Below are 22,735 nucleotides of genomic sequence, written 5' to 3'. Positions count from 1 at the left end.
GGTCTTTTCCAACCTTGGTGATTCTATGAAAATGTGCTAATGTGTGGCTAAGAGCAGACTGAGGAGTGTGGTTCAAGTTATTCCTGATTTGATTTTTGGAGAAAAATATCTTTAATTTTGGCAGGAAATTGTGAAAGTGCCTTGTGTAGTGCCCTTGTGTAGTGCAGATCTATCAAAAGGAGAGTCGGTAGTCCTATCTGTAATAAATCTTTACAAGATTATTTAAACATTGTTTTCTTAGCAAGACCCATCTGTTTATGTCCAGTTCCTCACTGTTTTCATCACTTTTTTTTCTTTTCTTCATAAACAGTTTTGTCTTGTTTCCACAGACTTTCTTCTACCTTCATCCTTTTTACAGCAAAATGTTCTGATTTTCTTTCAGTATCTTTTCCTTTTTGCTTGCTTTGCTGGCAGGTTATCTCTTGATGAAAGTTTTCCATCAAAGCTTGACTCTGCTTGCCTTGCTGATCTGGTCTGTTTCTATTTTCATTTGGGTGATCAGGTCTCTGGTTTGTAAATGCCTTTTGCTTTTTTTCTTTGTGCAGTGGAGGGTCTCGTTCTCTGCCCATTGCCAGCCAACCCTAGCTAACAAGTTGGAAGTGAGAAAGAAATTATTTCTTCTGGTTAGTTCTGTGGGCACTGGGATAAGGAAAGGGGATGTTTTGTTGGATAGCTCAAGCCTCACCATTATCACTTCTTAGTCACTGCATTCCTCATATGGTTAATACTTAATTCACATTATACTCTACCAGAGGCTTCTTGTTATGCATTTATAGCACAGAGATCGACAGCCAGACTGTGAGATTTTCAGCCATCCATTTGTGTTATGAAGTAATTCCCCAGAAGAGAGCTTGGCTAAATGTTTCTGAATCATCCAAGCTCACAGAGAAGCAAATTAATGGCCCTGAATACCACATGATTACTACTTATGTCTTTGTCAAAGTCAAGCTCTACAGCTAGGTGTTGATTATTCAAGGAACCTCATACTGACTGTGATCTGGGAGAAATTATCTGTCTTACCTCCATATCCAGGTGTGCATGTCAAGAGCTGTCAGTAGCTATCAAGGCAAGGTCAATCACAATAAATGTCCTCTGTTCGTTTACCTGGGTGAATAAAAAGACACAAAACCATGATTTCAGGTGGAGTTCCTGTGTAAGCAGTGCAGTTGTCTCAGCTGATACCCTGTTACTTCTGTTTTGCTGCGGATAGAAAGATGTTTGAAGAACCAAGTGACCAAAGGTGATCGTGTTTCTGACCACTAGATGCTGCTCCCAGTGTGGGAAAACAAGGATCAGTGATGGAGTATGTAGTGGAGTGATTGTGGGTGAGCAGGAACGGTGAGATGGGAGCTGTCAGCATGAACCAAGTGTAACAGCATAAAAGAGGTGATGTGAACTTAGGTGTCAAAAGCCATAGGCATTGTAAATGCTCCAAACCTGGAACATATCCCACTGTGGTTTTACAGTCAGGCTTTGTTGTGTGGTTTTTCTTGTGCCTGTGTGAATAGCCCACATAAACATGGAGCACTTACTGGCCAATGTGCTAACTAAGCACAAAACAAAGCAAATTCAGTCAGAAAACTGGCAGTGGTAGGGCTGCTCGTTGATCCAAGCCCTCCCTGCAAATAGTTCAATTTGACAAACTTCTTTCTGGAAACCTGTGAAATTTCAGCCTGGTTTCCTGCTGCTTCACCTGTGTATCTCGCTGGAAGCACGCCAGCTACAAAATGAGATGCAAAGGCTGTGGAGGCTGTTTGCCGCTCAGCCAGTTGGGAACCCTGGGCCTGGGCTTCCAGGCTGCTGCCTGTGGGCCAGGGCAGGTGGCTGTCAAAGGTGCCATCTTTTTACAGAATTTTAAGCCCAGCAACCAGAGGAAGGTGACATAAAGCTAAAGGCTTTTTGGGATGTGACAAAACTGCATGGATGTAGCTAAAGGTATGCTTTTAAACCAGTTTATTTAATCCAGAGGAGGAATTATTATGAACATACTTGTATAGGTTTAAATTGCAATTTTACTAACTGAAAGCCAAGGAACCAGGATAAAAAGCCGTACATTCAGAAACATGGAAGTGCCTTCCTGGGCATCCTCCCACTCTTTTGACCAGTAGTCAGCATGCATCAGTCAGCCACAGCCATCAGCAAGCAGCTGTCACGCCCTTTGGCTGAACTGGTGCCGCTTCTGGCCGTGCAGCACTATGCACAGCTTGCTGTTTTATTCGCTGCTTACATTTGCTCCATTTTGTAGATTGAATTATTCATATACTAGCAATTGTCAAATGATCTAGGCCAGAGAAATTCATTTTCTTGCAGGACCGAACCTGATGTGGCAGCATGCTGTTATGTACTGCACCAGAATTAGTAGTTGCTTTTTAGAGAGGAAACACTTCACTGATGCACCACTAGAAAGGCTGGTGCCAAGAGACAGCCTGAACGTTTCAGAGGCAGCTGTTTGCCTGGAGAAGGTGGGGATATTGGTTTGTAGAAAGGAACAGAAGTTGATAGCAAAGACAGGACTGTGCCAAATGAGTGAGAAAATGCTGACTGTCTTAATGCTGAGCTTTGTAGCAGATTCTCCCCTCACCGGTATTTCCCCATGGTTCTCTTTTCTGCTCTGTTTAGGTCAAAAGACTGTAACTATATATGTGTGGATTCCTCTAGGAAACCACAGTCAAGCTACAGGTGTGACTGGGTACAACTGCAGCTTCCTCATAATAGCAAGATACAGTCATTCAGTGTCTACCCTTCACCTTAATTTAGTGGTGGCCTTGCAGTTAATCAGAGAAGGTGTGGATGTGGGAATGCAGATCATGAAGAGGGACTTCTGCTCACTCTACAGCAGAATACGTGTGTACCAATGTTCCCCACTCATCTTTAGAAAGATAATAGCAATTCAAAAATAAACTCATATCCCTCTAACTTCTCTAGAGCTGCTGCTGCTGCTTCCTTTTCCTCCTCCTCTGCTCCCTACCTCCACCTGCTTTTGCAGAAGAAATATTTCTAAAATTAATGATGGGTGAAAAGTGGATTTTGCTCTGAAGCCAGTGGAGTATACATTATCCATCAGGAGGATGTATTCAGACTTTTGGACTTGGCTCAAAATTGAAGTCAAACTCCCATTCACTGCAGGAAGAGTCAGCCCCTCAGCACCTATAGGCTGCAGAAATGTGATAGAGCCATAGGTTCTTGTGGTCCGATCTGTGCAGAAGGAGACATAAGGGAGAATCCCAGAGCAAGGTTGGAATTTGCTTTTAGGATCAACATAAAAGGAATTGTTCATCTCAACTGTGATATATGTAACCTATCATTATTGCTGTAGGAGAGCGCGTTCTGGTACTAGATGGGCTCTTTAATCTAGCAGAAAAAGGCATAATGAAACTATGCTATTAGAAACTGAAGGCAGACAAAATTGGTTTGTACAGTGAGAGTAATTAATCACTGGAACCGAAGGAGGTTAAGATTCTCTATTGCTAGCAATCAGAGTGGAATGTCTTTCTATACCTCAACTGCAAGTAAGGGGCTTGAGCTAGAAATCATTGTGTTCAATCTTTAGCCTGTGCTATGCTGGAAGCCCTGAACGACATGTTTCCTACTGAACTGTGAGTCTGTGAATAATTGTTGTTAATTTTTGCCCTTTTTCTGCACCAGTGGTTACTTTAAAAGCAAAAGAAGAGGGAAATCCTACTGTTTGGTTTGAAATTTGAAATCACAGGCTGGGTTTTAGATATAGATATGATTATTTTTTAATTCATTTCATTGCAGTAAAAAACAAGATAGGCTCTTTTCTTCAAGAAAATATATTTGTTCCAGATACCTGAGCAAGGGTTATTCATAACAGAAGAAGCAGAAGCAAAGCAGATCACAGAACATCCCTTTGCATCTCCTCCCTCTCATTCATGGGGTACTGTTTGCAGTCAGTTTCACCTAAACAAATGTGATGACCCAGGTGCTGTTGTGTTCCTTGTGATCAGAAGCAACTGTAATTGGCAGTTCTGCTTTACCCCCAGTTTTAATAATTTATTTATAGTAAAAACTAGCAATTCCATTTCAAATAGCTCTAAGTGGCACTACAGATCAGACCAGTGAAGCATTGTTTGCCTTTCAGATTATGAATTTGTGAAGGGTTTCTTGATTATCCCTTTTCTTGTTAATATCATATAATTAACTTAGCAACATTCTGAGTTTTAATAAAGATTTGTGTATTACTGAATTATACAAACATGTTTCATTTTTCCAGGCCTTGCATGTAGGAGAAGTGTTAGCAAAAATAAATATTCTAATCACTTTTGTCAAAACAAATTGCTAACAATGTCTTTGCTATTCTGCATGTGAGAGCTACTTGTAGCATTCATTAATCTAACAGTTTATGATTTTGATTTCCAGATGGAATGATTAGCATTTCTGAGCTTTTTATAATTCAAGCTGCAAAAATAAGCCTTTTTCAGGGGTCACTGCAGGCAGATAATTTAAGTCTGACTTTGCTCAGTCAAACACAGTGGTTCCAAAGTAACTCATTTAGCATATTCTTTCTGATGCCTTTCTCTCAAACATTATTTTAAAACTTTATTTACCATTTGAAATAATACAATTGATTTCTGTTATAGCAACACCTACAGTTTTAATCTTTCCTTTTGTCTTCAAGTCTCCCTTCCTTATCAGGGGTAGCTCATCTCAAATTCTGCCAAGTTATCAATAACGCCTGGAAGGGGATATTTTGCATTCTTGTTTTTATTAGAGGTAGAATGCTTCTTTGAGTAACGCTTAAATTCCTTTGAATCGTACTGGAGGTTTATAATAGTGATGGGATTTTCTCAAAAATCTTTCCAAAGTAATATAACTGGGAAGAATATTACTAGGTTTTGTGTGCGACTGGGATGCTGGTGTGGTGTCTGCTCACAAAGAGGTATTGCTTCATTTCTGTCAATAACAATAACACCATTTGATAGAGCAAATTCTCAGCTATGAAGCACTGTTTCTCAACATAGTCACCGCCATTAGCTGTGCATTTTTGTCAGTGATGAAGAGGAGCCTTCATGCCATGTTAGTAAATACCTGCACCAGTGGAGGTGACCCACTTTATCCAGCTTCACTGTTGAAACACACTACCTACTGCCTCACTGTGCTCGCTGTTCAGTCTCCATAAACATTCAACAAACATTGATGAATGTCAGTGGGCACCATTCTTCTGTATGGAGGAATTCAGTGGCACACCTTTGCTCCATATGCGCTTCCATGTCAGGCACCATTCTGTTAGACTGCCCCTCTGCTGCCATCTGCCACATGGCAACAAAATGTAATGGGATATTGGTGGGAAGGTTCAACCTCTACTGCCATACCACCAACATCCACCTCTGTGGGCCAACATAATAAAATAGCAGGCAGTACTTTTGGAGCAGCCCTTCCTTTGGATCATCTGCTAGAGGAAAAGGTGACATCTCTGATGTCTCTTGCTCCAGTAGTTTTACTTTCTTTTACAAGTAATGTGAAATCTTTTTCCTCAATTTGAAGAGTTGAAGACTTGTAGCCTTCATTGCTTGTAGCATTTCATTTTTTGTGATTTCTCAGTTTCTAATTCCTGTTCTTATCTTGTTCATTACAAAACTGGGCAGTGATGCTGGTGAACACATCCCTGTTGCTATGCTGGTTGTCTAACAAAAGAAATTCCTTCCCTACCCCAAACAGTTCACTTGGAAAGAGACTGGTGGGTGACACCCCACTGACCAGCTGCTGCTCCACCACAACAGATTTGTTTCTCTGGGATTTACAGCAGACATCATTGCTTCAAATCTGAATTTTACATGTTCTTAACTGTTGCACGCTAACCACAGCTGCAAACCCTGTTGAACAAGCCTGTGAAAATCCAGACACTTTGGCATTTTGGCAACCTGAGCAGCACTTGGTTGTGAACTTGGTTGAGCCTGACAGCCTGAAGGCCAATGACAAAGTAGTCTGTGCAAAATGCTGAGTGGTGCCGCTGAGGCGGTGGGGAGTTCTGCAAAGCTTTCCTCTTCCAGGAGTCAGCAGTGAAGTTAGTAGCAAAGCTGTAACCACAGCTGGATTGCTACAGCTGGGATTTCTGTAGTCTGGTGCATGCCCTTTGGGGATGGAAAGGAAGGATGCTGACTTGCTGGCTTGGGAGCTGAACTGCTAGGAGGGAGATCCTGCTGCTGCTACAGGTTTCATTGACATTTTTTTGTGCCTTTCTTCCCCTTGCCCCCATTCTTTTTTTTTTTTTAGATGCTTCAAATAGGATGCAGAAAGCTTCCAAGAGTTGAAAGAGCTCACATTAGAAAAATTCTTTCTAACTCTACAGGGTGGTTGCAAGGTATCTGATAATACCTGAAAGCTTTTGAATGTGAACTGAATACTGCTCCCAAATATGTGATGTATAGAAGAAATTTGACAAGAAAATGTGTTGGCAGAGTTCTGAATTTGATTATTCCCCATTATGTGTCTGTAAACAGTCACTGTCAGTGGACGTTAAGGGAGCTTTGTTGGTATAAGATTTCTACAGTAGAGAATTGGATCCCAGATCTTCCACCTCCAAATCCTGTGTAAAAGAAAGAGCCAAAGTAATCTGTCAAAGCAGTTAGAGAAGACCTGTGTGGTATTCGTTTTTTCTTGTAAGCTGTCAGAGGGGCAGGGCGTTGTTTTGTTGGAATAGGCAAATTCTCTGTCAGTTGAAGAACTGCAAAGGCAGCATGACTTCGTTGATTTAAGCGGGGTCTGCACATGGTAAACATAGAAAGCTCAGAATCTGTCCCAGAACGCTGCAGGCAAAGATATCCCACAGGCACTGATAACTGATCAGTTCATATTTTGCTTTGCACAGTTTATTACTTAATTTTTCAGTGTTTTTCCTCCCTCTTTATTGACTTCAATTAACTTTTCCTTAGGGTTTGCAAGCCTTGCAAACTTTGGATGCTTAAACAAGTAATCCTGTTTACTCATCACATTACCCCTGCTCCACTTTTGGGCTGAAGTGTGTATTTTCTTAAGTTCTTTTGGAAGCATTGCGATTCAGCAGTTTAATGATGCTAAGAACTGCTCTTGTAACTGTAAACTGCTGCCTCACTTTCAGTTCATTAAGTTTTAGGCATTGGGATTATTTTTGTTTGTTTTGGTTTGGTTTTACTGAATGATGCAGAAATGTTGGTGACTTTGGTGGAAACCCAGTAAAGTAGTGAGAAGCTCTGATATTTTCAGTTTAATGATGGAAATTTTAGCAACTTTTTTAATATTTATAGATTTAGAGTTATTTTCCCTTCTGGTGGCTCCCCAAAAATAACCAAAACAAAACAAACCCCTACGTAAAGTCAGGCAAAATTAATAGAAAAACTGTTAATGTTATTAACTTTTTAGAGAGAGCTCTCATGGGAACAGGAGCTGTGAAGAACTCTCTCTAAATTCTCACGTTCTGTAAAATTAGCATTCTAAATTAAAAAAGATGAAGAACACACCCTTCTGGCACAACAGATGAGCTTTACAGATAAAACGTTTGTTTGTGTTGATCTGTGTGCATGTGCACAATTATTCTTAAAAGCTAAAAGCCTTAGGAAAGGGAATGGGGGAGAAATGGTGATAACTGAATTTTGAAACGAGAGTGAAATCTATTTGTCGTGAAGACCAAAGGGAAAACAATTTTCATCAGTGCATGGATATATTGTTTTCTTGTATCCAATTTGGTGATCTGGTTCTAACACAAACTCATGAAATTAGGAGGCAGAGAAGTAAAAATACATCTTTAATAAATGCAGTTATTAATTTTGTGGAATCCAAATGAGAATACGATTTAAATACAAATATAATGTATACCTCAGTGTGTGTAGTTGGAGTTAATTTGTGGAATGAAGTCCTGAAAATTAGTTCGCTGATGTATGAGGAGTAATTTAATGAGCATCAAGGCGCAGTTACTTTGAGTTCCTGGCCATTATTTTGGTAAGAAAAAGAAGTTTGCCTTTTTTAATGCTTTGTTTTTAAAAAGAACAAGTTTTGTTAATAGTTGTTCAGTTCAGCCATTGAGTTCTAGAAAATACCTTTATCCTTTTGTTCATTAGATTTCTCTTATATTCTGTTGTGGCCCTAAAAGTATTGCTCCATAATTCTAAAATTCTTGCTTGATTGTGAATACCTGCCATAAATCTAAATGCATGGAGGCACTACAGATAGACATGAATGTGAAAGCTAACAGTGACTTGAGCATCTCTCCTGGTTAGTGACCACTTTTACATTTGGGGGTTATTTCTGTGCTGGGGGAAGGCCAGTAGGAATTGCTTATAGTGGCAATATCAAGTGTATACATAAATGCTTGCAAAATCAGAGCTATAATGATATAAATATAGAAAGTTCCAGTGGGAATGGGAGGACTGTGTTTCTGAGCAGGATGGCTTTGGCTGGAAGCCTCGGTGTAATTTGGTATTCATGTGGTTTCACCTGAGAATGTGTTAATTTCCACCATCACTTTCTCAGATGCATATTTCCTTTGTGGGATGACTGCTGACAAACATGAAGTAAATTGTGATACTTTTTTTTCCATTCTGTTTATCCTTTGAAATTGTTGCCATATTTGACAAAGTTTCTACTTCTTTATTTTTCTGTTAGTGACTGGACCTCCAGGTAAATGTTTCCTTGAGTTTGAATCTAGCTGGTATATTTTCTGTTGCTATGTATGTATGTGGGAAGTAGACAATATCAGATTAATAACAATAAATAAGTTGAATATCTGAATTGCCTTCTTCCAAATTCAATAAATAGAAAATCCTATTGAAACTACTCACCGTTTCGGGGTTGTTCTGGCTGCACTTGCAGACAGAAAGAGGAACAAAATAGTGGCTTGTTTAATTCTGGCCTGCATCGTTTACAGGGCTTTCATGAGCTCTGCTGTCAGCTCACGTTAACCAGAAGTCATTGTTTCCATTGGAAACATTGACAACTAGAAGCATTTGGCTGCACTGGGTCTCATTACTTATGTTTTGTTACCTTGTGATAATACTGTAATAGGTCGTTACTGTTCTTGTTACAGAGAAAAGGATTTCGTTTGGTGATGCATAGTGGCTGTTTGGGTTGAAAATGCTTGCACCTTGAAGCTGCAGTGCCTCATCACATCATTAAAGTGCAGTTCTAGGGAGAGGAAAGGCATATTTACTGGAAATGACCAGGATGGGATGACATCTGTGTGTTTGTGATTTGGTATTTAATATGTTGATGGCCATATGACAAATGTGCAGCTGCTGGCACAAGTGATGGTAGGCAGGGGGCTCTGTCCGGCACAGACCTCTTTGCTCCCGTGCAGGGGGAGATTTTTCATCTCTGTTGCTGTGGAATTTTCAAAAACAAACAAAAACCAAACCAAAACAAACAAAAAAAACCAGACCATGAGAAGAGGCTGAGATTAAAATAGTGCCCTGAGTTTTGTTTATTTCCTTCTCAGCATTTAGCAGTGCTTAAACACATGTTTAATCTCTCTTCATTTTTAGAACAATAGTTTAAAGAAATCTCTCATAAAAGTGTCTGAATGACACTACAGAGCATAAAAGCTCCTCAGAAAAGAGATTTTTAATGGAAACGCTGCTGCAGGATTTATTATAGTGCTTCTGAAATTGTGCTGTTATAATAAGGGTTAAGGCTCAATTGTTCGCTCTCTTGCAGCAATAACTTTCTCATTGGCATCTGAAAATAAACCCCTCTGAATAAAATGACACCGAAGACTTAAGTTGTTTTCTTGAGACAGCTCGCCTTTCTGTACAGAAGCTATTCGGAGGTCTCATACTGTAGTTCTGCTGAAAAATTACACTGGCTTGCCAAATATCTTAATGACTTTTCTCTCAGCGGTTGGTAATGGTGAAATGTTATTCTAGTAACCATAATGTCTCTCATAAAACAATTGCATACAATATGTACTGTACTTCTATTTTAGTGAGTACTTCCATCGGGCTTGGATTGCCAGTAGCCATTTAACATTTCATAGCAAACTGCTTACCAGTCCTTCAAGTGTAATATTGTAGAAGCAGTGAAGAAATGCGTGATTAAAAGCATTGACTGAGAGTGGACCATTTAGTACTACCCTATCTCACAAGATAAACCAGCCTTCACATACGTAGGCGCTCATCATATAAATGACAGTTCTATGTGGTCATTTAATTTTATGATCTCAATTCTCGCATATATTGCTAACATAAATATAGCGTTCTCCTGCAGGGAGGTCTGCTGGGTGTTATAAAATCAGTAAGACCTCAATGGGTTCAAATGGACATCTTTTATAATTATTGCTATAAAATTTCTTGACAATGCATTTTGTTGTCCGATGGGTAAAGAAAATGATTTTCTGAAAGAATAGGTTTCGACAAAGAGAGCAACTGAGCTCAGGCATTTGTTCCTGTGTTAGAGCATATTTAAATTACCTCTGTTAGCGGTACCTTTTGGATGGAAGCCAATAGCATGGAATAACTTTTTACAGTGAGACTCTACTTGGTCCATGCCTGTATTTTCAGGGTGTGATGGTTTTTATTTTTTCTTTTGTGGCAAATGTAGAATATCTATGGGGAAAAGATCTCCTATTTAATGCAATTAAATTCTATTTGCCAAAGCAGTTCTTTTTGCGTGCCCTCGAAGAGATTGGGGGATTTTAAAGAGAATGAGGGCAATAAATGTATTCCCCGAAGCCATCTGGAAGAGGGGAACAGACTCATCCATGCTGGAATTCAGGGCAGTTTTATTGGCTGCAGAAAGGACTTGCTTACGTCTTTCTTATATCTCTCAAAAATATTTACTGTTGACATGTCTGGAGAAGATTCTCTATCCCATTTATTCACATTTCCATGACAAAAAGTGTGTTAATTTTATTCTGGAAGGCTGAACAGCAAAGTTTCACCTTCTGCTCTTGCACTGGCTATAGGACATTGGGATCTCACTGCGGTGAGGTGTAGTTGGATACATCTCCATGTCCCAGCCCAGCAACCCCTCTGAGCTATGAGCTGGGCCTCAGGGGAGGCAGGGACACTCATAAGTAACTCAGCAGCTTTGTGCCTCAGTTTACTCAGCTTTTGATTCAATTTATGTAAGATTTCTGTAGTAGTCATTCTAAAATAGTAATAAATTTTGCATCTGTCAAACTGGGTGGCATCTGAACCTGGATGGTTAGTTTGCATCAATGTCTCTCTCCTGTTTCTTTCCATATCAAGATGCTTGTTTCTTTTAATATACATCATGTAGCATGACAAGACAGTTTTCCTGTGGGTTGATGATGCCTCATGGATTTAATTAAAATTACAATGATTGATGCTAGTTTATGATTTTGTTCCTCCTGACTAATCCATCCTTGGAATGGATTGGGAAAGTTCACAGCACATATGGACTCTTTCTCCTGCTCCCTCTGTGTTCACACTAAATCCCTCTTATCTAGCCACAACAACTTCTTAAAGCTACTCATGTTTTTGCAACTTATCTGATTCCCTGCATCAATAACGGGGGGGGATTCGTGTCTCTAAAGGGCCTTATAACTACTGGGTACACACATAGTAAGAACAGAAATTTAAAGCTAAATGTGGATTGGAGCAGAAAGCGCAAGAGCAACATGCATTTACCCCAGGAGTTAATTGGATGGTTACTACATAATTATAGTAATGAGGTTGTAGATTTGCATTTGATAAGTAACTACACAGTAACCTCTGTAAAGATTTAGGTAGCAGATAAGTTAACTTGTTGCCTCTGCTGTGTTTGCTAGGAAAAGGTCTAGGCAAAGGCAAAGCAAACAGTGCATTTATTATGCATCTGTGTTTTGAGTGTTGGTATGTCATATTTTGGACATTTTTTCCTATGCCGTTTTATAACCATCGTGTTACTTGTTTTTCTTACCTGAAATAAGAGCCAAATGCGTTTACCTTTGAAGTAATTAAAATAAAATGTCTACTGACCATAGCAAATAAGCAAACATGCTCTGCATGAAAATGAGCAATGATAAGGAGGAAATTGTTATGCAAGAGAACAGTAAGGGAAGGAAAAAAAAAGATTGCAGCTGCAGTTTCTTAACCGGAACCTCAGCAAACCTAATCAATTATTCTGAGCCATCTTCCACATAAATATGTGTTAGCTGCTATAGCTTGGAGATATTTGTTAAGGAGATTGTCAGATTTTTGTATAAAGGGTCAAAGCCATCTTCTTCCTTCCATGTTCCAGGAAGAAATAATTTACAGGAATTCCCAGTATTTTGGAAAGTTGCTTATTATACAGAAGCTTTACATGCTGCACACCAGCATTCCCAGTTTTTTCGTATTCTGGTGTGGATGGATGGGTGAAAATAGTGTTGGGCAAGCGTGTAGCTCCTAAACAAGCACAAAATAGAAAGAATTAGATAAAGGAACAGGGAACTCACTTAGAGCTAACTGAGAATATGTAAGTAGTTTGACTGAAATCCTAACTGATTTATTTATTCAACTGAGAAATGTCCTTCTGCTTTTCAGAAGTGTGCGCTATTGGTATGCAGATAAAAGCTTTCCAAATACGTAAGGCTGAGATTGGATCATCTAGGACCAATCTTTAAACTACTTAAATTGGTTTTGTGATAAGACAGAAGCTCAGTTTGTGCTGCTTGGTTTAGTGTAGTTGCCTTGTTAGCAGCTGTCCCACAGCATGAGTTTGCCAGTTCAAGGCTGAAGGTGTACTTGACCACTGTAGATACAGCTTGCTAAATATTTGTTTCCAGTTATAGTACTCATTAGTGATTGCACTGCTGTTCACAATGCATCCTCTCATTATAAACGCTCATGAACAAAACTGTATGTTGAATTTTCTGTGGAAGTCAGTGATATCATTAATTTGTATTTAGTAATATTCACATACAGAGTTTCTCCAGCACTTGTTTGTGTCAGAAACACATGCAACTGTAAAATGAAGCTAATGAAAAGCCAAAAGAGTGGCTCTGCTTTCAGTACCATAGGATTCATCTGCTTAATATTTTCAGTTTTAAAAGTTTGGTTTGCGTAGTAATTGCTTCATGAAGAAACTTAATTCAAATTAAGCAAAAACATATAACTGGTTTTTCCCTATACAGAGTAAATATGCATTAGACATGAGAACAGTTGCCATGATAAACTATGTATGTTTTCTGGGCAGTGCTTCATAGGAAAGTGGGTTTTGCAGATTTCTTCTTAAAATGAAAAGGTCCAGAATCCAGTGAATCAAAATACAAACTTGAGAATTTATTTTGGCAATGTTTTTGTTTTCATTTCAGTGATGGTAATTATGTGTTGGTGACCTCTGATCTCGGCAGTGACAATATGTTTTTAGGAGCTGGGTTACAAGCATGAGGTCTGGTTGCACAGACCATTATTACTCTGGAAACTTTGATATCCAGTGAAAATTCCTGTGTTGCTGATCTACATTCTACAGTGTCAAACTCCGTTTAATTTTTAGTAAATACTTCTGTTTATTGTCTTTTAATCCTGACTTTGGTGTTATTTCACAGTAAAAAAAAAAAAAAAAAAAAGAAAAAATCTCCTTTTAGAGCAGGGGCTGCTCTCAGATCCCAGACTTGCAGATTTTTACAAGTGCAGCATGCAGGCTCTTGTTTAACATTAGTGAAAATGCATAGCTAATAGTGGTGGCTGTGTTGAAAAATAGTATTTTGTAGCTGAGAATTTACTCCATCAAACAACGTTATTGTGCTCTTGTAGTTGCTGTGGTTTCCATGGAAATAAATAGGAGGTATTACTTTTGGAGTCACCTATGTAGGATTGAGCGTTCTGTAGGTTGTAGTACTGCATCAGTTTTCAGTTGCATGTTGTCCTGGGAGTCTCAGTCTGTTAAAGTGCTGTTGGTAAAGTGCTGTTGGAGGTTGGAAGGCCTAATGGTTCTTTAGGTTTAGAAAACGCTTATTAAGGAGGAGCACTGAACCTCTCTTAAGTCAGTGGAGAGACTTCAGTTTTGATGGGGCTCGAATTGGTCCCACAGGGCATTGTGGTGATTCTCCTGCATGCACACCACTTTTTGCATGACTTGCTTCTTGAGTCTCTGGAGACATAAAATAGTCCCTAAGTATTAAAACATCTCAACAGAGGAAAATTAACCATTTCTGTTTACATTTCACTGGTCTTATTTGGATTTTAATGTAATTTCATCAATGATTTTGGCAATAAAGATGCTGGTATTCTTTTAAAACTTAATAGCAAATTAAAAATATAAGAAACATTCTGTAATGCAGCAACAACTTTTGCTCAATTCCCACACAAACTTTGATGTGCAGGTAAGGTGAACTTTCTTCACATTGAGTCTATCTTGAGGTATAAATTAGACCCGTGGAAGCTAAAGCTAAAAGAAAGGAGGTCCATAAAGGCTCCAGAGGAATCCTGTGCATGTATTCATTTAGTTCAACATGTCTTCTGTAATGTCTTAAATATGCCTAAGATTATAGGAAAGACTAAGGATGTGCTTCTCAGATTTCAGCAGTTCAGCTTGGAGTAACTGTACGGAAGTCAATGGCCCACATCCTGCCACCAGTTCTTAAATAGAACTTCCAGTGGATTTTGATGAAGATTTTTTGCTTAAATGTCAGCACGATTCCAGGAAATTACAAGGCTGCAAGCAAAAATTGTAGCTTTTTTTTCTTTTCAGATTACCTGGTGTTGGGTTCTATACAGTAAGATTATTTGAAGCAATTCAAATCGGTATGGCATCAGAACTGGATCTTGGAGGTTTTACTGATGTTCCTAAGTTTTGCAGACAGTAAAACTGAAATAACTTTGAGTTAACACAGATTTGAGAGCGTGTGAGGGAAATATCCATGTGTTTCTTTCAAGAAAGTCTTCCTTTTTTTTTTTTGTCAGCACGGAGATAAGCCATATTGCTGCCAGGACAACTTTTACATTCTTTATGAATTACAGTCCTTTTTTACTGCCTTAGCTGAAGGAGAAGATGTGTTGCTACCTACAGCGTACCAAGTGTTTACTGAACTCCACTCACCAGCGCTGATACCTATGGGCACAAGTAGGAAACAGGAATGTTTTCTGAGGAGGACATCAGTGTTTCAGTGGAGGAGGTCATTACCTGGGCTGTGAAATAGCACTGGGGACAGGCTGTCTAGTGGGAGTGGGATTGTGTTCTCCTGATTGTGTGCTATTGCACCTGTGCAGAAAACAACAGGGTTGCTGCAGCATAATGGTACTGTAAGTGGAATCATGGGAAAGACAGGAGTGTGGGCATTTCTTAATTTTTCCTTGGTGCTTCTCTGCTGCATGTCCTGCTTGTGACTGGCAGCAGCTACAGCAGAATGGCTGCTCTTCTTACAGCTCAGGTTTCTCCAGGTAACGTCATCTTGTAATACAAACCAAGAAGTGCTTGCTTTAGAATGAGGGAGTTTACAGAAGGAGAGCATAGCTCCTTCCTTTAATAGAAACATGCTACAGAGGCAACCATGGTACTGCAAGAGGGCATTTTGGATACTGAATGATGAGTGCAGTGTATATGGTAAGGAGCAAAGACTCAATGGCCAGTTCTAGCTGCATAAAAATAATTCATTTCTAATGTGTAGGAAATGCTATTTTCTCATCTCATTCCTTTTAGGCATCAGATCTAATCCTATTTTTGTTAATGTAATAAACCATGTGTTGGGTGATACACTTCAGATGTTTTTCTGCATTCCAAACTTGAGATGCGTGGCTGAGAAGCTGAAGCCCCCAGCTTGGAGTGCGAGTGGTGTGTGTAAGCCTGTGCCATTCCAAAGGTGTGATTCCAAATCACCCCACTGAACCTTCCAGCCCCTTTCCAATCTGTAGAAAATGAATGGTATACAGTTCTTGACTGTCACATAGGTGCCCTAATTTGGTGAAGCATTTCTGCTCCCATGTGGAGGCACTCTTACTCCTCCAAATCATAATTGCACGGTTGTCCTGAATATTATTTATGTTCCCTTCACACTGCTGTGAGTCAGTAATACGAACAGAGAGAGGGAGCCATCTTGTGGAAGACCGCTTTAATTATCTTCCAGTCTCAGTAGCCAGACAACTGAGAAACTTAATTCTGTAGACTTTATTTTTGCAAAGAGAAGCCTCTGGTACAAGTCAGTGTCCTATAACATTCACACAGCTGTGTCAGCTTCTGCACAAAGATGCATTAAGTGAGCAGGGGATTATATTACTCCAACATTTGGCTGCTGGCACTTGATGTGTAGCAGCATAGCATGTTCTGTCACCCTATCTTGAGATACATAGTCAGAAGTTTCATCTCTTCTGTCCATATTGCTGCAGTGCACAATTCTCGTATTAAATGTAAGTCATGATTTGCTTTGCAGCAGACTGCAAATGAAGCTTCAGTGCCTCATCTTGGAAATGTGCAATGAAAGTAGTGCTGAAAATAATATTTTTCCCTTCATCATTACTGCTTTCAGTTGAATAAATGCACAGTTCTTCGAGACTACAGCAAACATTAAAAAGCTGTTTTCATCTACAGGTTCCAGACAGATATGCAAAATGCTTGTAATGAAGCTGCAAGCCATGTGAAAAAGGCGTGACAAGATACTGCATGTAGCAGAGAGAGGCTCCTGCTTCAAGAAGAAGAAAAAGAAGAGAGGGCATACTCCCGGTAAGAACACGTGATGTGGGTTCAAAAAGGCCTGAGCTCTTGAAAAAGGGAAATTAAATAGTGCTTAATGTTCTGACTTCTGCTCCTGAGTTAAGGGAGTGAGCTCTAATTCTCATCCTCTGTCTGTGGAAAGGAAGAGTGGTAGCAGGTCACTGAAACATCCTGGAAGGGCAAGGGGAAACGGTGGATGTATTCAAGTTGGCTTATGGCATGTTCTTGGTCATCTGTCTAAACATTCATGCATCAATTGCATCAATTAACACAAAACTACCTGGTACCTTAAATACCGCAGTCAGCAGATGCTATGATGGTATCCAAATTCCTTTTCATCAAAGTTGCAGAGGCCTTTCAATGTGTTTGATTTCATTACCAGTGGGGAACTCACCCTTGATTTAGCTGAATTCTGTTAATAAAAGATAAGTCTTTTTTCTGCCTTATTTTATGGAGGATTCACAAGTTATGGAATGGCTTTGATATGGGGAGAAATAAAAATGAAACTCAATGTAATGTGATCTCTTGACAGATCAATAGCAAATATGAATTTAGAGAAATTTTTGCATTCGGAATGACAGCATATTTTTACTTTTGCTGTAGAAACAGCTCTTGGGGTTTTGATTTGATTTGTTTTTCCCGTCAGCACTGTATTTGTTGTAACTTAATATTTGCAATACTCAATTTGAAGACAATTTCATGTGTTAGATGTATATTTATGATGTATTCAAGATTTGGGAAACTAGATTGGGTTTTGTGAAATACATGCAACTATCTCAAGAATTGAATCTATTCAAAGTCAGCAAAACTGTGTGTTAGTGGAGCGTGGGATCTGAAATAATCAAGTGAATAATTGTTGCATGGAGCTGGCAAATCTGTAACATGATAATGTTCATTTAAAAATGAAAATAGATATAACGTTGGCAGATTATTGCTCTTTTTTTTTTCCTCAAAAGAGATTAGCCATTCAGTTGAATGAAACATTGTCTAGCAAACAACAGAGCAAATGGAAAGGAGGGTCAAATGTTTAGCAGCTTGATAATCACTGGGCTCAGCTCTGAGCAGACCTGCTCCATCAGTTGCTGTTCCAGGAAATAACATTCCTTTCCACTAGATGGGATGCTGCTCTCTAAGAGTTACTCAGCAATGCTCAGGGACCCCTTGTAGTCTTGGATAGGCCACAGATGTCCTCCCAGGCGATGACTGCTATTACTGGAAATTGCCCAACTCCGTTAGTTGTTTTCCTATGTAGAATGAGTCTTTCAGAATAGTCCCAAAGCAAAGGGTAATGCTACATTGCACTCTGGCTTTTTATGATCTTTCATTAGGAGCTCAAAGTGTGTGTTTGTTAAGCTGTAAATGTCATTACCTACTTCTCATGAATATTTCAGATTTGGAAATTTACAGGCTATTGTTCCATCAGCAAACCACGTTGTTTTTGGATACCTCAGTGATGAGTGATACAGAAAGCCTCAGTAAAATGAAACAAGTCCATTCTGAGTGTAAAGTACTGTGTAGTCTGCTTTTGCTTTTTTTATTTTTCTTTTTACTTGAACAGTTAAGGATGAAAAATGGTGTAATGTTTGTTTTGTTTATTAGCCTGTGTCACATATAGGTGCCGTAATATTTGCTTACTTTCTCAGAAGTCAAGGTAACTGAATTTCTGGCAAATGTCAATGTCTTAAAGATACCTTTTACTGTAGTGTGTGTGTTTTCAGTTGTTGAACCAGTAGCTGGTCTAAGCAGAAATACAGCAAAGATGGGTGGAAAAGTGGTCTCTGCCTCACTTCCACACTCCACAGAACAGTAACCCGGAGCAAATAAGGTCCATTTCCCTTTTAGCTAGGGGCTGCAACCTCTGGTTCTGTGGTTACAGAGGCTCAGGAAGGCTTAAAAGAGGACTTAATGGGATACCTGCTGCTTGGGCCAGTGCTGGGCAGGCTAGGAAGGACCTGGGAGGATTCAGCTCTGGCTCTGAACACAAATCTGACATTCGGCTGTGCAAGTCTTGTCCCCCAGAAAAGGCACTCGGGCACTGTTCAGTGATATCACGCAGTTCACGAATCGATAACTGCTTTCAGTGAATGCCAAGAAAGTAAGAATGAGTCGTGATGAGCTCTCTGCATTATTCTGATGTGTATTGTGGGTTTCTTCAAACTTACGTATTCCTACCTGAGTGAATGCGGCTTTATGTCAAGGAAGGCTGTAAAATGGTCTTTAAAGTTAGAAGACAGAAAGGGAAAGTGCTGGCACAGGGAAGATAACTTCAGATGCACAGCTTTAAATTTTCCCAAAAGCAATCCAGAATGGAGTGGATCTCTCTTTCCAGGACTTATTTCATGGCCAGGGACAATTCACATTCTTCCGTCCTGAGGAAAGAGAAAGGGATGTAGAGAGATGTAGTAAAGAGGGGAAGAGAAAGAGAGCAGCTCAGACCAAGGGAAGAATTACAGCACCAAGGCATTATAAGCTGAAGGACTTGCTCTCCATCCAAAGCTGGGCAGGGCTGTGTGAGGTAGGAGAATATATGTATAGTACTCTCCTTTGGCTGTCTGTCTTGGTACCGATGCTTTCACTGTGTGGAAGAATAACAGATGCTTTCTTCTGTTTGTGAATTGCTTTAACCTGTTGTTGTCATGGTGCAAAGCAGGATAAATTTGTGAAGAGTCAGTCCTTCATTGACTGGGGAGTAACTAACAATGTCTAGTATGCAGGGATGTGCAGTGCAGATCCTAAGAGCCAGAGAGATGTCACTTCATTCTGGGAGAGGTGAACCCTTGCCATGCCACACTAGAGACATTGGGTCTGGAGAAAGGGCTACAGAGCAGAGCCATCTGGTCCAGTGATGGTGACCTGAGCTGTACCAGGAGAATAAGGAGGGCAAGTGCTCAGTTTTCAATAATGCAGAATACACCGTTTGAGGGAGCATCTTCCAGTAATGTAAAATAAATTATAATCCAATGTTTTGTTTTCTGTAGCATCTTAGTTGTATATTAAAAACAGTAAATTATCCTGATAGAGTGAGTGCAATATTCAAAGGTTTCGGTAGTCTTTTTGAATATACATTTCTATGTGATACATGGGAATGATGCATATCCTGCACAGTGGGTATTGTTATATGGTGAGATTGTCTGAGTAGTTTATCACCTGAAAAAAAACCCACTGAGGGTCCACCTTCTCTTTGCTTCCATCACGGTGTCTGTGCTTTGATTTTTATGACTGGTGTGTCATTTGGTAATTAGTATTCTTCAGCTTTCTGTAACGTTTTTAATAATGGTGCTGCCTTCACCCTCCGATGACATTAGTAAATATGTTGATTTAATTTTTTATGCACCTGTCAAATTGACGCATTATAACCAGACAATGTGATAACCGTACCACAAACTACTGTTTTTGTAAGGCTTTTGTTCTACACAGGGTGATGTAATTTCCTCAGGATAACTAGGGAAACAGATCATGAAAGCTCAGGGATGTTTGCATCACGTTACAAAGTTTCTCAGATGCTGTCGGTTCACCATCTCAGCGACTGGTATCTTGACCCAGAGGAGTTGAATGGAAAAAAATGCTGGTGTTTAAAGGACAAGATTCCCAGCCAGAAGTCTAGCACAGAAATAATTTCAGACACATCCAAGAGTTTTTCTGCATCATGTATGTCATCCAGAATGCCACGGTCTGTGTTCTGATGCTTAGAGCTACAAACTGCTGCCTCAGAGTTCCTTGTGATCACATGCAGCTGCTCTTACTGAGGGCGCTTTGGGTTCCTCTGGCAGACTTGTTTGAGAGGTATTGCTCAGCAGTGGCAGAGTGTTCCTGTGAGTCTCCCCCAGGGCTTTTCTGGCATCCTTAGGAGAACTCTAACATCACCAGGAGGGAAGCTGGAAATCTTTTTTCCTATCTTTAGATGTCTCTTTCTTTTGGATGTTCCCAGGATACTCCTGAAGAGAATAGTTATGGGAAGAAACTTCCCTACGTGGTGGGTGTTTTCTGAATATTTTTGGAGGGCAGTTTAAAAGAAGAAATGTTCCCATGTGTCTGTTTCCTTTCTCCCTCCACCTGCTGAAGTTCTGCTGGCTGTCCTGTTATCAATGTGACAAACAGGACAGCTGGAAACAACGTAGGCGCACCCAACAAATGTACTTTTGCCCAGTAGTTCAGTGAGCACTGATGCCTTTCTTTTGTGTGTAATTAACAAGGGAACTTGATTTGATTCCCGTGTTCCTCACTGTTTGCCTCTGGAAATCCAACAACATGCTAAGGGGAAATAATACACGGGAATGATCTGTGCAGACTCTGCTGTGTGTTTTTGTAGTCTGCCACACCGTGTGAGGTAAAGGTGTTGCCTGGAGTAGGCAATTATTGCATCTCAGGTGTTACAGAAAAGAGATTCTTTGGGCCAAAGTGACTTTGCAGTGCAGTTTTCTGACAGTCTTACAACATCCTACAGCCCAGCAGTAATGTCTGCCATAAAGACCTTTGCGTTTAAGGTGAGATCAGGACTATCTTGCACTAATGATGGAGGTTTTAGGGAAGTTCTGTCAGTATGTGAGCTGTGGAAAACCCCAAGATGAGTCATTAGTGTTTAAGGTGTACTGTAAGAGCTTGGACATGCTCCTGTGTGTTTGTACATGCTTGTCAATTATCTGATGATTCTCCAGGTTGTCTAGCCTTGAGGAAATCTATCTGAAACCTGGGCCAAGGCCATTACAGGGGATATCAGACAAACACCTCTGTTATTTATGCTGCAGAATAGAAAGAGGTAATGAACATCCAATTTCATAGTTCTTCTACTTTCATCACATAAACTCTTGAGCTTAGAGCAAAAAAAAAATTTGTTTCCAAGGTGTCAGCTGCTAACCTGACTACTAAGTTGTTGTCGTCATTGAAAGAAGAGAACATTGACAGGCATCTTTCTTCTGAAAGAGTCATCTATAGTGCTGTAGCTGTTAGGTGATTGCAGAATAGCTGCCTACCAGAGGGAAAATGCAAGTTAGGCAGCCTTCAGACTTTTGGGTATGCACTAATTACGATATGAATTGTATGAATTTCATTTGTACTCATGTATTTATATATATATCATTAATTTGTTACAAAGAGGGGAAAAAAAAATCATTACTGTAGAGTCAAATTGCCTGTAAATGACTAAAGGAATATGTTAATGATCCTGCTCCAAATGAATAATTATAAAGCAGGTGCACTTGAGATGTGATCATTTAACTGACAGCACACAGCTTCTAATATCTTGAATATCCATGATAACGATGATGTCATAGCAGCCAGATAAAATCATTGCTCACATTTTCCATTTAATACACACAGGAGAACTGTGGGTATAATTCCCCTGTAGATCTGTTGCCCTGCTTACTTAAGGAATGGTTAATTTATAAACAAAACAAGAAGTCATTGTGTTGCTTTTAATACAATATATTTCCAGCAAAATGCCCTGCTATTGTCTCAAATAGGAAATAATCTTTGATAGCAGAAGGCATTACTACATCAAATTGACTTCACAGTTTATTTAAACTTGGCCTCCAGTGTCCCAGTTAAAGAGCTGTGAATTGTTTCACTTGCTTTACTATTAACATGCAGCTAAACTTTTCTTGTTTTGTGCTTTAAAGGTGCATGTTAATTTCCTCAGAAGTTGATGCCTCTGAGAGGCAGAGTGTATGCTCTGCAGTGTGTAAAGTGTCACCTGCCTGCAGATAAACTGTCTCATTATGAAAAGATCTGACTCTTTAAAGGCCAGTCTTTTATTGGACTTAGGTCCTGTTTCATTTTACATAGCTGTGCAGTGTGTTAAGCTTTACAGCTTTCATTGTGGTCAAGATCAGATTTGAAGCGTCTACTGTTCCAAAATATACTCTCCTTTGAATGTGTATGAGTTCACAGAGGGCAGCAATGTACTGCCTAGGGTTATCTCCATTATAATAGTGATGAAACTAGAGCAGCAGCTAAATATAGAATCGTTTCTCTGCATCTATTTCATGTGTTGTCATGTAATTACACGTAGATGAAGAATTAAATCTCTAGACTGCAATGAGGTTTACAAGGAAAAACCTACAGAATTCCTAATGTAAAGAGGAGTTGCTTCCAGACATGCTTAGCACTGTCTGCCTCGAATGCTACCACCTTATTTAGAATAGTAGTACCTTACTGATGCAGGTTATTTTAGCAGTAA

General features: G+C 39.6%; 1 long non-coding RNA gene across 1 annotated transcript in view; it reads left to right on the top strand.

The window, feature by feature from the left end:
• LOC121111543 overlaps positions 1-22,735 on the top strand; it is a 151,395-nt gene that overhangs the window by 68,303 nt on the left and 60,357 nt on the right. Inside the window, exon 2 of the long non-coding RNA XR_005862121.2 lies at positions 16,438-16,569. This is a non-coding gene — a long non-coding RNA (uncharacterized LOC121111543). The remainder of the gene's footprint in view (positions 1-16,437; positions 16,570-22,735) is intronic.

Source organism: Gallus gallus, chromosome 9 (genome assembly GCF_016699485.2).
Source record: "Gallus gallus isolate bGalGal1 chromosome 9, bGalGal1.mat.broiler.GRCg7b, whole genome shotgun sequence".
NCBI lineage: Eukaryota > Metazoa > Chordata > Aves > Galliformes > Phasianidae > Gallus > Gallus gallus.
This window is presented reverse-complemented; position numbering and strand designations above follow the sequence as displayed.